Raw genomic sequence first — 15049 nt, 5'->3', positions numbered from 1 at the left:
TTTGCAGGATGAGCAGGGATGAGCCCCGGCGACCCATAGGCCGTGCTTGCAGTACAACGTGAGTCGAGCAGCGAATATTTGCGCGCACCTCCTCGGGAGGGCTCGTGCTGTCGACATGATAAACCATGCAGCGGAGTGTGTCACGACCAGATGCAAAATATATTTGCACCGGGACATGCTTGCTGTCATCCAGGGGGATCCGCGTAACTGCGCAAAGTTTCTGGGCGTCCATCAAGGATGACAAGTTTACCGTGATGGTGTTCGATGGGCGATGGACGACAAACCCGCAGTAGTTCGAAGAGCCAAGAGCGTGGTCAATTGTGGCTTGAACATTCCGGGCAGGGATGGCAGTCATATCAAAGCGCAATGTAGGCTTGATGGTAACGCTGAACGAGTTCGCAGCAGGCGGAAGAGAGCCTTAACTCACGGGAGGAATCTGTGGAGGAGGCTCAGACGCTGGTGATGGCCCTTGGTGGGAATACTGAACTGGCATGACGGGCACAGTTTCTTGAGGGAGTGCCACGGGCACGGAGGCGGTGGAGCAGTCCATGTCACAGGCCAAAGTCGTTGCATCGGAAGACGGTGCAGGTTGGAGGCCCAGAGGCGCTGACGATTGCGTGGACGTAGAGGCTGCGTCGGGTGGCAACACAGCGGGCATCCGCGTAGCCGTCGTCGACAACGCAGAATCCATGCAGACGCGTAGCGCGGCATCGCTCGGCAGCGCCGAGCTAAGCCTAGCTTGCCCCTGAGGGTTCCGGTTGGGTTTTCTCACTTGAGAATGCGCCCACCTTTCCGGGAATTTCTCCGTAGGGGCGTCGTCAGCATTCGGTCTCACGGAGGGCACTGTCCGACCCACGCCACACGCGAGAAGACAGCGAAAAGCGAAAACACAGACCTACAAGCAGACACGTAGCCACCCACTAGGTCTTCGTCTTCCTCTTGGCGCGGTTCTCGTGCAACGCCACCTTGGCGTTGAACGAGTCATCGCTTATGCAAGCCGCATTCTGTCGCGCGAAGAGATTAACTATACCACGTTAGAAAAAGAATACCTCGCCATTATCGGTCCTGATGAGAAATTTCGCCGCTAACTTCATGGTCGCCCTTTCAAAGTGGTCGCTAACCACGACTCCTTGTGTTGGTTGACCAACCGGCGTGCCCATCTGGACGTCTGGCGGGATGGAACCTTCGCATGCAGGAGTTTGACCTCACCGTGATCTATAAGTTCGGACATAAGCTTGAAGACACCGACACGCTCTTGTGCGCCCGTCGAACTCACAACCCCCGACACGGAAGACAACATCAGGTTCCTTGGGGCTATCAATTCTTCTGATTTGTCAACCCAGCAGCGCGCCGATCCAGTCTTATGACCCCGCAACGATTATTTGGAAGGTCAACTAGCCACCATTTCTAAATGTTTTTCTCGACACCTGTCGTTTTCCCTGCAACGAGGCGTGCTCTATGAAAAGAATCCTGGTCCCCTCTTCGCGAGCGTACCTCCTCGTCGTGCCCACAATTCTTCGAGAGGAAATCCTTTACACGTGCATCGACGAACCAACTCCTGGCAATTTGGGATACTCTCGCACGCTTTCCCGAATACGCTAGCTGATATGATGGCCCATACTTGCCACTGTTGTTAAACGCTCTGTACAGAGCGGTCGGCAATGTCAGCGCCGTAAGGCTGCGGCCTCCAGGGTTCGGGGCTTCTGCAGCCTATTTCACCAGCGCGTGCCCCGTTCGATCAAGCTGGCATGGACCTTCTCAGCCCTTTCCTTTTGCCCTCAGTTGGCAACCGGTGTAACATCATTGCCACTTACTGCCTTACTCGATACGCCGAGGCCGAAGATTTACCTGGTGGTACAGCGCCCAAGGTTGTGAATTTCTTAACGAACTAGATCGTACTCCGGCTCGGCGTCCCGACCTACATCATTGCCGACAGAGAGACCGCCTTTACTTCCAAAATGATGGCCGAAATTGTTCAACTCATCAGTACGACCCACCGTAAAACTACTGCTTACCACCCGCAGGCAAGCGGGCTGACGGACAGGCTTTATAAGACTATCGCGTACAAGGTAGCGATGTACGTCGATGTACAACACAGGACATGGGACATCATCCTATTCTACGAGAAAATCGCCTATAACACAGCAGTTCAAGAGACGGTACATTTCACACCATCCGCCTCCTCTATGGCCGGTAGGTTCAAACGATGCTCGACGCAATGCTCCCTTGCGCAGCCGATGACCAGCTTTCTGCTGACGCTGAGCAGTTTGCCCACGAAGCCGAGCAGGTTCGCCACCTAGCACGCATCCACATCACACAGCAACAAGATAAAGACTCGCGCCGATACAACCTCCAGCCCAGACAAGTCTCCTACAATCCCGGCGACCAGATTTGGGTGCAGATACCTGTTCGATGGCGAGGCTTGTCCGAAATACTCATTTTGCTGTGCGTCAGCGAAGTTAATTAGGAGATACTCCCGGACTGGGCACTTTCAGAGGAGAGAAGACATCGACTACTCCATCCAGAGATCGTCTATGTTTTACGCATGAAGAAATATTTAGCGCAATGACCCCCCAGATTATTCGAACTATTCTTGCGTGCTTATGTGTGCTCGTGTGGGCGCGTTATTTATCCCACGTTCTTTTTTAAGAGGGTAGAATGCCAGGTGGCGCCCAGGCAAAAAAGACGTTGAATATGGCTGGGCTCGGATTAAAGGACGTAGAAGTTGGCCGTTCCCCCTCCTGGAAGCTTATCACTGTTACGCTTGTCCCTGCAGGAGATGGTTTAATTAAGATAAAAAACTCGGGTATAATCCAGGAACAGCTGAAGGCGACGACCAGCCGATATCTTGAAATTTCTGAGGTTCGAACATTTTTCAAAAGAGGAATTTCATGCCAATCACCTGATTTGGATTGTATTGTAGACTTGCTGCAGTGCGTTTCTTTCGCCTCACTCCCGGTGGAAGCGTTTGTTCCTGAGAAACTTGCTTGCATAAATGGAATAATCCGCGTTGTGGATCCCTCCGCTAAGCCGGAATAAATTCTTGAAGATTTCTATGATGCCGGTGTTGGCGTCCTCTCAGTTTACAGCTGCAAAAGAGAGGGTGCATGCTCTCGTATTCCAGCTGAATTTCTTATAGCAAACTTTTCGGGGTCCCCTTGCCCATGTGAAATCAAAGTCTGGCCCATTGTATACCATGTTGACCCACTGCAGAGCGACCATTACAGTGTAAGAACTGCTGGCGCTTTGGTCACAGTGGCAAATATTTCAAGTCGGCAAGGCGCTGCCGCTTTTGCGGAGAATATTATGCTTCAGAATTCTGCACTTCTGAGTCGTTTAGCTGTTGCGTTTGCCACTCTGATCACACAGCTGACGATTCCACCTGCCCGAAGCGTGCCGATCAACAGTCTGCCTTGGACATTATTCAGCGCGAACGGTGCTCATGCGCGGATGCTTATGCCCTTCTTGACAGACGACAGAGCTCGTACGCAAATACTGTCCGCACGACTGCTGCCGATGTGGAGGCAAGCTTAACAAAGTCGGTCGTCGGTGCGGTGTAGAAGGCTGTTGCTGGTGCACTTGACCACATGATCAGTACGTTCAGTGATGCATTATCACAAGTAAATTCTGTACAGGCTGCTTCATCGGCGTTAGGTAGCCTGACCTCGTCTACCTGTTCTCCCATTTATGTAACTATTGACAATATTCAACCAAAAACCTCTTCTGCCTCCACGCCTGTGGGTGCAAATGCCTCTGACCCAGTCGGTCTCTCTGATGCTAGTGAGTCAGGTATTGAAATGACATCTTCATCTTAGAAGCGTGGTGCTCATTCTTTTCCTTCTAAATGTGACCATACGCATGTGAATAACAAGAAAGGTTCGCCAGGAACTGCAAAGGAATCAGACGTATTGAAAGGGGCTGTTGCTGGCTCATTTTTAAAGCAGTTATCATTGCGGGTATTTCTGATCTCTATTGGAATTGTCGCACCATCACATCTTCTTTCCACAATTTCCGGAGCTTATTCTTGAATTTTCTCCAGAGATTATTTTACTACAAGAATTGTGGCTGTCTCCAAATGGCCCCTTTTGCAATTAAAAGCTACTCTGTTTTTAGAGCTGATCGCCTCAGCAATGGGGGTGGGGGCTTTGTAACATGGAATTCAACGAAACTGCTTCATTGTGCTAAAGTGTGTCATAAATTAACGCAACCTGATTGTGAGATTCTTCCAGTTGACATCCTTGCGCAGCACTGAGCCCCTCTTACAGCAGCGAATATCTACTCACTTACCGGTGTCCGCCGGACGGATGGGCTGGATGCTTTAGTGCGCAACATCAAAAATGTAGTTCTGGCTGGGGACTTAATTAGCATCATGTTATATGGGGTTTCAGGACAGACTACAGCGGGCAAATACTTTGGTCTTGGATGTCAGCATGTGCTGTGTGCTGTTACAGTAGTCGCGACATAACCTAAATTACGGCCAGTCCTCATTAAGCTATTGATTTAACCTTAGCTGTCAATAGTATTGGGGTATTTTTGTGGTCAACAATTGAGCACGGTACGTCAAGTGACCACTACCCAATAACTTTCACCATTGCATGCATCATGATTAGGGCGACTGGTTACGCACTGAAATGGGTAAATAATACAATGTTCAATAGACTTCTAGGTGAAGCCTTCTCGTCCGTTGTTCTCTCAGATAAATCTGACCGGGGTCCTCAAGTTCTAACTTGCGTGTTAGACGCAACTCGGCGATAAGTATTTATGGTTCAGTCAACCGTTAAATATAAGACTCCTTCGAGCTGGTGGAATAAAGCCTGCGAAAATGCTTATCTTCAGAGGAGAGCAGCATGGAAAAGCCTGGAGCATAACCAGTGCCCTAAGAACTAGATAAATTACAAATTCTTTACAGCATCTTTTAAAAGAACATTTTTAAGGATAAGGATCAATACAATAGAAATCTGAACACCTCTTTGTCTAGCGCAGTCAACCGGAAATCACTCTATTAATACATGAAACGTTCTAACGGGCTTTTTCTTCTCATATCGTTAAGTTCCTCAGTGCTGCCTCCTCGGGAAGAAAAAGACCAATTGAAGTCCCTAGCTCAAGACCTTGCTGCGCGTTTTCATGCTCGCATTGCCTTTTCTTCGGTGCCATTTTCTTTGTGTGCAGACTTCACTGAGGTGTCTGTACCTCACTTAGCGCCTGTAGAAAACTGTTTGTAGTTTGCTGCCCCTGGGGTTGGCGGAGTAACAGTTGGCATGCTGAAGGCACTAATGGAAGGCTTTGCCCCCGACCTCTTGCAGATTTTCAGTTCGTCTTAGCAAAAAGCCTGGATTACACAAAATTGGGAAACAGTGAAAATAATTTTCTTACTAATAGACCAGAAAAAGCGTTTTGATCTCGACAATATTCGTATTCGGCCGATTGCTCTCACATCAAATTTGGTTAAGATTGTAGAACGGGTAGTCTTGAGCATTCTCACGAATCATGTTCTGTGCGTTCAAGACTTCAGTGAGGCTCAGATTGGCTTCCGCAGTTGATTTTCAATTTAGAACGCGCACATATACCTGGAGAGAGGGTTGCTATGACGCAAAAGGAGTTATCTGCTCTGGTTGCTTTGGATATTGATTAGGCGTATGGCAGGGTTGGACACAGCATTCTGCTTCAAAAGCAGGCTGGTGTACAACCTCCTTGGTAATTTTTCGCGTGGATAACGGACTTCTTAAGGAAAAAACCATTCCTTTGCACTGAGTGTACGTTAAATTTTAACACATACACTCAGTCTAGAGGTGTCCCACAAGGGTCTGTTCTTTGCTTTTGTTGTTTATTATACTAATGCGTGATATTCTTATTTACCCGGTCTTCAAATTTTATGTGTATGCGGATGATATTGCTTTTTCCGCTTCTGTCGAAAATATCCATATCCAGTATCTGTTGTTGGAAAAGTATTTAAATGCTCTGGAAGTTTGGCTCGACAGCCCCATGTAAGCTTTAAATGTCAACAAGTGTGCCGCCCTTGTTTTCCCATAGTCATCCCCTCTTCACATTTCTTTGTCGTATCACTCTATCCTAATCCCGCAAGTTCAATACATTAAATACTTGGGTATAATATATGACCCACAGTTAGACTGGCGTCCTCATATTAGAAGCATTGTGCTATAAGGTAAGCGTCCCTTTAGCCGGTTGGTTTGGATCAGGAACAAAATTTTTGGTATGTGTTGGGACACTTAGCTATTTCTTTGCAAGGCCTATCTTGAGCTATACTTGAAGGTGGCTCTTTTCTTTTTTCTTGTTTCCCATGGTACAAGCTTAAACCCCTGTTTCTTACGGAGCGACGAGCTCTGCGCCTTTGCTTAGGTCGGCTTAAATCAGTGGCTAATGCAGTGCTGTACTTGGAGGCGCGGACACCTAATCTAAATTTAGGGTTTCAGATTATTATTGTGTGGACGTTTTAAGGGTCTTTGGTGACTGTTCTTGGATTGGCTAACTCCATATTTATAACAAACCCATCTCTATTTTTTTTGCACTTTTTGTCCCAGGTATAAGCTTCCTCAGGTTGTATTCACTAACTCCCTTCTGTCAAAAATTTCTGTATCAATAAATTCGGCAAAACCAGTTATCCACAGCCGCGCTAATACTGTAGTCTCATTAGATGACACCCTCCCAGAGAATGCTAAAAATCTAACTTGCACGGTATTAAATGGGATTATTAAGTATCTAGATAATTTTTCTAACCATACTACCGTTTTTACAGACGCCTCCAAGCAAAATGAAAAGGCAGCCATTGGCATTTACTCAATGGCTTTTGATTGGAGTTATTCATTTCGGGCCCCTGACTATACCACTACTTTTATCTCCAAGTTTCTGGCAATTGAGCTGGCCTTAATAAAGATTACCTGCAGGATCTCTCAGGTTATTGTACTTTCAGACAGCTTTTCTATATTGCGAGCGCTCAAAAAATCGAGGCATACTCCTATGAGTCGTTCTCTTCTATATTTTTGTTCTACCATATATTACAGAAGTACGTTTTTACTGGGTTTCTGGGCACTGTGGCATTGCTTCTAACGAGAGGGTTGATTATTTAGCTAAGTCTGCCTTTGGGGGATGTATTATCCGCTTTTGCCCCTCATACTGTCTTCTTGACTGCAACATGCTTTCAACGGTTCCAGCGCCTCCACTAATTAAGCCATGAGCCTCTCCTTGCTGTGTACAATGGCATTTCTTTGGAGTGTGCGGATGTGCAGTTCAAGGAAGTGTGAGGTGTTCATGGCCGTCCTGCGCTGCAGAATACCGTGACTAAATCTATATTTATGTCAATCAGGGTTATCTTTGACCAACCTCGGTGACTCTTGCGGTGAAATTGAGTCAATAGATCACTTTTTCGCCTTTTGCCGGCGGTTCGCTTCTCTTCGTAGAAAATACTTAGAGATCCCCCTCTCTTGATTGGGACTACCTCTACAGACAGAATCCACAGACAGAATAAACTTGTACGCTATCAGAGACCCGAAAATAGAGATGCCGAGGATAAGGACAAATTATGGTCGTCAAGCACTTTCTTTTCAAGTTATCAGAATTCTCAATAGAAGAGATATAAATATTAATTACAGTAAACCCTTCTCCACTTTCAAAAACGAATGTAAGGGAGCTCTTCTCTGCAGCGATGTCACCTATAGCAATCGCTAAAATTTCTTATGCGAGCAAGTTGTGGTCTATTTTTTCTTTTTTTTTTACTGATTCTGTGTTCGCCTCTCTGTACTCTTTTTTTGTGTTTATATGTACATAATGTCTTGTTTTTCAGTAGGCTAGAACAAGCCTTAAGTAGAACTTTGTTATTTGATGTAGTGTTTCATGTATGTCTTGGTCCTTGTTTCTTATTTATATACTCATCGTACATTTATTATGCAAATTCTTTGTCACGCGCTTCTGTCTTTTTTTCCGTATGTATTTTCCTCTGTATAACGCTTACATCTGGCCTACTTTTTTTTACCGGCCCGCCGGACTGTTATAATTTGTAATTTGTATGTTTGTTTGTCATGTAGTGGGGGGCTGAGGCCCTGTCAGGCAACATTGTGCCTTTAGCCTCAGCCCCTTCTTAGGCAAACGTCTAAGCAACAAATAAAAAAAAAGAAAAGAAAAGAAAGAATATTCCGATCCTACTCTCCTGTGGGACAAGCGCCAAGGAATATGCCTTGAAACCAGTGTGCGATTTTACTCACGGATATATATTTGCATCAGGAAGATTTTTATGCTAGAATAAGAATTCAGAGCGTTTTCATTTCTGTTTTTTATCACCTTTATTTATTCCAAATATGAGTCGTCATCACGAAAGTATCGAATAACTTCACTCCTTACCCATGTGTACGTTTGCATTACCAATGCAGCCTGGCCAATCTGCCGCCGTGGGTATGTGCCATGCACGCTGTGGAAATCATTATCATCATCATCATCATCCTGAAAGACGTGCTGCCAAGCTGTCGGGTCCGTCTTGCCATGAACACTGTGACAATATGCATGCGAATTTATTCAATGTAATAAGCCATGTTAGTTTATGTGACGTCCAAATGCCGTTTAAGATCCTGGCGCCCGATAATAACTGGTGCCCATATTTGTATTCTCTTAGAAAACAAGCTGTAAACCCAGAACCAACCAGTGGCAAAAACACCAGGCGACGTTATCCTGAGTCGGTGTTTCAATTACAGCTTTTCGTAGCGTAAGGGCATTCCCTTTACAGCACAGGCATGCTGAGGTCGCGAATTCTTTAATTGGCGTGGTTGTACAGGCACAGGATATTGTAAGCGGCGAAGCGTTCGCTACGCATAAAGTCCCATCTCTCTCATGGGCGCAGAAATGAAATCGATCATTTGCGGTTCGTCAACAACCGACCTCGCTGCATGGTACGTGCCGCTGAGAGATCTTAACACCGAATTTGTTAGCGCATTAAATTATGACATAAGTAGCGTTTGGAAGAAAAATACTGCTCCATTTTTCCGTTAAGAAAAGAAAGTCAGAAACTGTGAAAGGGCTTGTTCGGGCTGAAATATTTCCCAAGCGTTAGGAGGAGTACAGACCTACTTTCTAGGAAAGTGTGATCTTTGCATTTCATAAAATGAGTGGAAATGTACCAGTTAGGCGCGAATGAGGCAGTCTACCCCCTGAGTATGCCAAATTTTCTGGAGGAAAGAGCAGGCTTTGATCCAGAGCAGCACCACCTCACCTTCAATATCGGAAGGATGCTTGCGTCAGCAAAGCGACTAACAGGTGGCAGGTGCTCTAAATTGCGCACTATGCCGCGTTCAAAGCACTGCGCAGTTTTTAAAGATCTTTTTTTAAGAACTGTGCTCAATTGCCTTCTATTTCCGGTAGCCATGATGCCTTGTTTTCGGCATAATTTCCGGAATCAGTTATGTACTCTTCCAGGTCATGCACTTAGTAGCAGCTTACTATCCTAACAGCTGCTTCGTTTACATTTTTCGAAATTTTGCGTTACCGAAGGAACGTTTGCTACACGGTGCACAATAAAAAGGCGAGACTCCTGGTCAACACCCAATTCTGAATTTGATCAATATTCCGAAGATGCGAAGAATGGTCGCAAAAAATAGTCGGAGTTTAATGATAATGAAAGTTTTGACAGGCCATAGCGATGGGAATAATTATGCAACACATGCTCGACAGGACCAAAAGTTTTTTCTTTTCATTGCAGTGCATCGCAACCACGTGGGGCAGTAGACAAAAGTGGCATGTAGACACACACTTATTTTTTTTTATGCGCGCCATAATGCTACTAATCTGTAGAGGATATGCGGTGGGGTGTGTGTAAGGAAAACTAAACACTTGAAAAATACAAGCACAGAGGAATCAGTTCAGGGGTTCGAGAACGCACTTTTTTCCCTGCACTTCTCTTCAGTACTCTCTCTTAGGTGCTTAGGAAGAGCACATTAAAAAAAACGCTTAACAGCTGCAATGCCCTGCAGAAGCTCTAGAAAATGCTTCCCTTGCACCCATGGCAATTACCAGGAAAAAAAATAATGTCATGCATAGTCTGCAGCGAAAATCAGTTTCATTGCATTCTCTGGCACGCACGGTGAAGACCCATGAGGCATTAGTTGAACGAGAGTAACTCATTTATTTATTTTTTTCACAGATAGTGATGGGGATCAACAGAGGCTTTGGCAAGGTAGGGAAAGATAAATCTGCATTTGAAGTATGCAGGCCGGTAGCAGTTATTTCATGAATATGATAATGCAGTTCTCCGGAGCACTCAGTTGAGAGAAAATGCGCTCGCCAGTAAAAAGATTTGAGCGATGCCACATTGGAAAAGTTCAAGAAGTGACACATGAATTAACGTTTATTATTTGTGACGATTGTATGTCTGTTTTAACGGTTTTCAACAGACTATGAGATAAACTGCTAGAATTAGTGTACAGCTCGTTTTTCTTGTTTATGATTAGCTGTAGGAATTATAGGAACACTCCAGTTAATTGGACAGTTATAGAGTTTGGCAAGCTCAGTACTTATCTTGTGCTCCGTAAACATGCCATGAATGTAGTCGGCGAGTACAGCTAACCTTATTGGAGACAGCGTGCTTCCCCTCTGTCCAAAACTTTCAACAAATATTATTTTAGAAATTTGAAGTCTACATACTTGTCGCTTTCTTCACCGACTTAGAGCCCAACTTGTCACTCAATCAGCCGTATGCAAATGCAAGCTGACAAAAGTGTATACATAATGCAAAGTGGTGGCAGCTATCCCAATCTGTGCAAGGATGTTATTACCATCAAGTACGGATACGGCGGTTCTAAACGATTAGATTTCAACAGAGCGTCGCAGATCCTACATGCCATAAAGGAAAGTGTCGAATATACAATGAAGGTCATATGACATTGAAAGAATTAAAGCATGTTGCGGCTGTTGAAAACGCCATCTTTTCGCTAAAGCCGATGAACGCGAGTAGCGGCTCTCTCATAGCATTGCGCACACAACTCGTAGCGGTGGCTCGGGGTTAGGTTTCGGGCTCCACAGCGTGTTTAAACTCTCCCTACCCTCTTCCAAGTGGAATCCAGTATTAAAGTGATAAATGGACGTACATATATTTTGCGACCAAAGTTATTGTATTTACCCAAGAGCGCAGTAAACACTTGTACCAGGCAAGATCTAAAGTCTCGCGTGCTCTCTGCCCTTGCCTCTTTTCTGTGGTGCGTGCATATACAAGTTTTCGTGTGTGCGATATCGAGAAGTGCTGCTCCAAAACCACCATCCACGAGAACACTACATGTGCGTCAAGAAAAAGTCACTCAGGTTAAGGAAATGTGAGCCCACATGGCTATTGTGCTAGGGGGTGAAAATGGATTCAATAGACACTGGGAACCACCGACAGGTCAAAGTTGCTACAATCAGAAGCCTTAGGCTAAGAGATAACTGATTTTGCATTTGCCAAGTATCATTTTTGGGCATAGCACGAAAAATGAGAGGAATAACAAACTGATGAAGCAAGCAAAGAATGCTGAGAGGTCACGAAAGTTTCTAAAATAACCTTTGGCGACCTCTTCAGCACAGCTTTCATTTACTGCGCAATCCAGTCTGCGCATTTTCCAATCCGTATAACGTGAGAGCACTCCAGTCTCAAGCAATTGGCGCAAGAGAATGCTGTGCAGTCGTGCACCTGCCTAATATTTTCTGACATAAGGTGTCTTGAAATGCATTCTTAGAATGTCGCATGACTCGATGAACTCGCGTCGGTAGTGTGCGCGCATGCATTCATTTAATACGAGCATAAAGCAGGCGAAACATGACCGCCGTGCGTATTGGAAACAGTCTTCCAGGCTGTCAGTCATGACCAAAAGTAAGCTTGACGCCATCTTTGCTGTTGACGAAGGCATTGGGCAGCTTGCTAATCAGGCTGTCAGAAAAGACGTTTTTCGCGGCTTCAGGCTCCAAGTTCAAGGTTTGAGGCGATAGAAAACAGGGTGTCATTTTCTGGCTCTCCAGTCTTTCCTCCAGCTCTTCTTTAGTGTCCGTACAATTCTGTGGCCGAATGATGCTTATTCGTGAGGTGAGTTTGTAGCAGCAGCAGCGGCCTTACGCAAGAGGAGCAGCACCAGCCGCCGAAGATAATGACGCCGAAGTGCAGCCGAATTGAACTCCCTCATCGTGCCGGCGTCACGCGCCGTTCCGCTGCACGCCATCATACGTTCTAGCACTTCAGCCAGTAAATCAATCTTTTCCTTTATCGGTCCGGCCTTATACTGCCTGGTGCGACATACTGGTCACCCGGACGTCAGCTTGAACACCCGCTTCCACCGTGGCCAACGCCGACGACGACTTCGTCATACCCGGTGGCGGACTCTCCAGCGCAGTCTCTACACTGTCCCTCCGCCTTCCCCATTGCCGATCCTCAACTCTGGCTCACTCACGTCAACAGGCAGTTCATTATTGGCCGCATCACCACCCAGGCGCAGGAGTTTCATCACTTCGCTGCGTCCCTACCGCCTGAGATTGCCGCCGAAGTCTGCGACCTTCTCATAACTACGCCCGCCTCGGCCCAGCTTGACACGTTGGCTGCGGACCTTATCAAGCAAACAGCCGTCTCGGAACATCGCCTCCTGCAGCAGCTCATCTCCTCCGAAGCACTGGGGGACCGCTAACCAAGACAATTGCTGCAGCGGCTCCAGCAGCTCCTGGAAGACAAGGCTGCAAACTTCAACCAAGCCTTCGTGCGTGAGTTTTTCCTTCAGCGCTTGCCTTCATCGGTCCAGCTAGTGCTTGTGCCCGCCCAGGGATTGTCTTTAGAGAGCCTCGCTTAGCTCACGGCTTTGTTATGGACGTTTCCTACACCGCACTTTCTCTCGTCGAAATACCTCAGCCTCCCACCCCGCCATCATCTCTTCCCTCCCGCGTGGACCTTCAGAGCCTCCATGACGAGTTCCACGCCCAGACCACACGTCTCTCCAACCAAATCGCCGCACTCTCGACTTCCTGCTCTCTCTCGCCTTCCCGTCGCCATACTTCACCTTACCGACGTAGTGCTACCCCACCTTTTCAAACCACCGAGTACTGGTATCACCGCACTTTACATCACAGTACCCCTCCTTGTCGCTTCCAGGAAAACTTCCCACGACACCACTAGAAGCGGAAAGCGGTGTAACCCCGGAGAACAGCCGCTTATTCTTCATTCGCGACCACAACTCGGGCCGCCGTTTTCTCGTCAACACCGAAGCAGTGGTGAGCGTCCTCCCCAGCAGCATTACATCCTCACCTTCTCGCCGCACTGGCCCGTCGCTAAAAGCTGCAAACCCCACCCTCATCGCAACGTACGGTGAACATGCTTTCACACTCAATTTGGGCCTCCGACATGTGCTCTGATGGGTTTTCCCCGTCGTGGACGTACGTAAACCCAATCCTCGGAGCTGATTTCCTGCATCACTACACTCTGCTGGTCAACATGCACAGTAAGTGTCTCGTGGACGCCGTGACAAAACTCTCTGTACAGAGCCTCCGTCTTCGAGAACCGCTTGCCAGTATACCCAGACCACACAAGTCGGCTTACGAGATCCTCCTGGAAGAATACCCTTATCTGCTTCATCCTTCCAACTTCTTACTGCCCGTCAAACACCAGGTCACGCCTCACATTGTGACCACTGGCCCGTACACACACGCTCGAGCCCATCACTTTGCTGCCGACCGTTTACAGATCGCCCGCCACGAGTTCGAACGCATTATCCGACCTTCATCAAGCTCAAGGGCGTCCCCTCTACACAAGGTACCGAAGAAATACCCAGGGGACTGGAGCCTCTGTGACGTTTACCGCGCCCTCAACAACGCTACCGTTCCGGACCGTTATCCCCTACCTAACATCGCGATTTTACCGCCACACTGCATGGCGCCACAATTTTCTGTAAAATCGATCTCGTCAAGGCTTACTACCAAATCCCTGTAGAACCATCCGTTGCACCCAAAACTGCAACAATCACACCATTCGGTCTCTTTGAATATCTCAGCAAGCCATTTGACCTCTGTAACTCTGGCCAGACATTTCAACGCTTCGTGGATACAGTTATAAGCGGTCTCCCTTTCTGCATGGCCTACATTGATGACCTCCTCGTATTCAGCCGCGATACGGGGCAGCACTTGCAATACCTCTGGCAGCTTTTTCGACGTTTCTCTGATTAGGGCCTGATTATCAACAGAGCACAATGTGAATTCGGCAAGTCGGAGCTCGAATTCCTTGGTCACCGTGTCATCAGCTCCGGCATCCAGCCTCTCCCATCAAACGTCCGGGCCATTCAAGACTTTCTGCAGCCTGCCTCAATCCGCAATATCCGGAAATTTCTCGGCATTATCAATTTTTATCGTCGTTTCGTCCCTCACTGTGCTGCACTCCTGAAACCACTGACGGACATGCTTCAAGGCAAGAAAACAAACACCGCACAACTGACAGGGTCTTCAGCTGCTCTGGATTCTTTCCAGGCAGCCAAAGCAAAACTATACGACCTCGCTCTCCTTGCCCATCCGCGCCCTGATGCACCGCTACGCCTCATGACCGACGCCTCCGACTCCCGTGTTGGAGCCGTGCACTACCAGCTCGTGGATGTTTTTTGGAGCCCTCTATCTTTCTTTTCTCCCGCAAGCTTTCTGGTGCCGGAAGCCACTAATGTATTTTCGGCCGTGAACTTCTTGCCCTGTACATGTCCGTGCGGCATTTCAAGCACATCCTAGAAGGTCGGCAGTTCCACATTGTCACATACCACAAACCACTTATTTTTGCCATAAAAACGGGGAGCGGCAAATTCTCGCGCCGTGAAATTCGTCACATTTCGTACATGGCTGAATTCATGACCGCCGTCAGACATGTGCAAGGTCTTGGTAATGCCCCGGAGGATGCTCTGTTGCGTGTTACTGCTTCCCTCGCCTCTGCTGCTCCATTACCGAAACTCGACTTTGCCGCTCTCGAAAAAGCGCCGCAACATGACTCAGAAGTTATGAACCTTCGCAAGAACTCTCGTTCGCTGGTTCCCTGGGAAATTCTCCTCCCTTCATGCCCCGTCCCTATCGT

The 15049-nt window shown here is 47.3% G+C and overlaps 1 pseudogene; it reads left to right on the top strand.

Moving 5' to 3' along the window:
- The window catches only part of LOC144133668 (uncharacterized), a 66938-nt pseudogene extending 54297 nt beyond the window's left edge, over positions 1–12641 (top strand).
- Positions 12642–15049: the final 2408 nt, after the last annotated feature.

This window comes from Amblyomma americanum, chromosome 5 (genome assembly GCF_052857255.1).
Source record: "Amblyomma americanum isolate KBUSLIRL-KWMA chromosome 5, ASM5285725v1, whole genome shotgun sequence".
Taxonomy (NCBI): domain Eukaryota; kingdom Metazoa; phylum Arthropoda; class Arachnida; order Ixodida; family Ixodidae; genus Amblyomma; species Amblyomma americanum.
The sequence above is the reverse complement of the archived record's forward strand: the minus strand, read 5'-3'. Positions and strand labels throughout refer to the sequence as shown.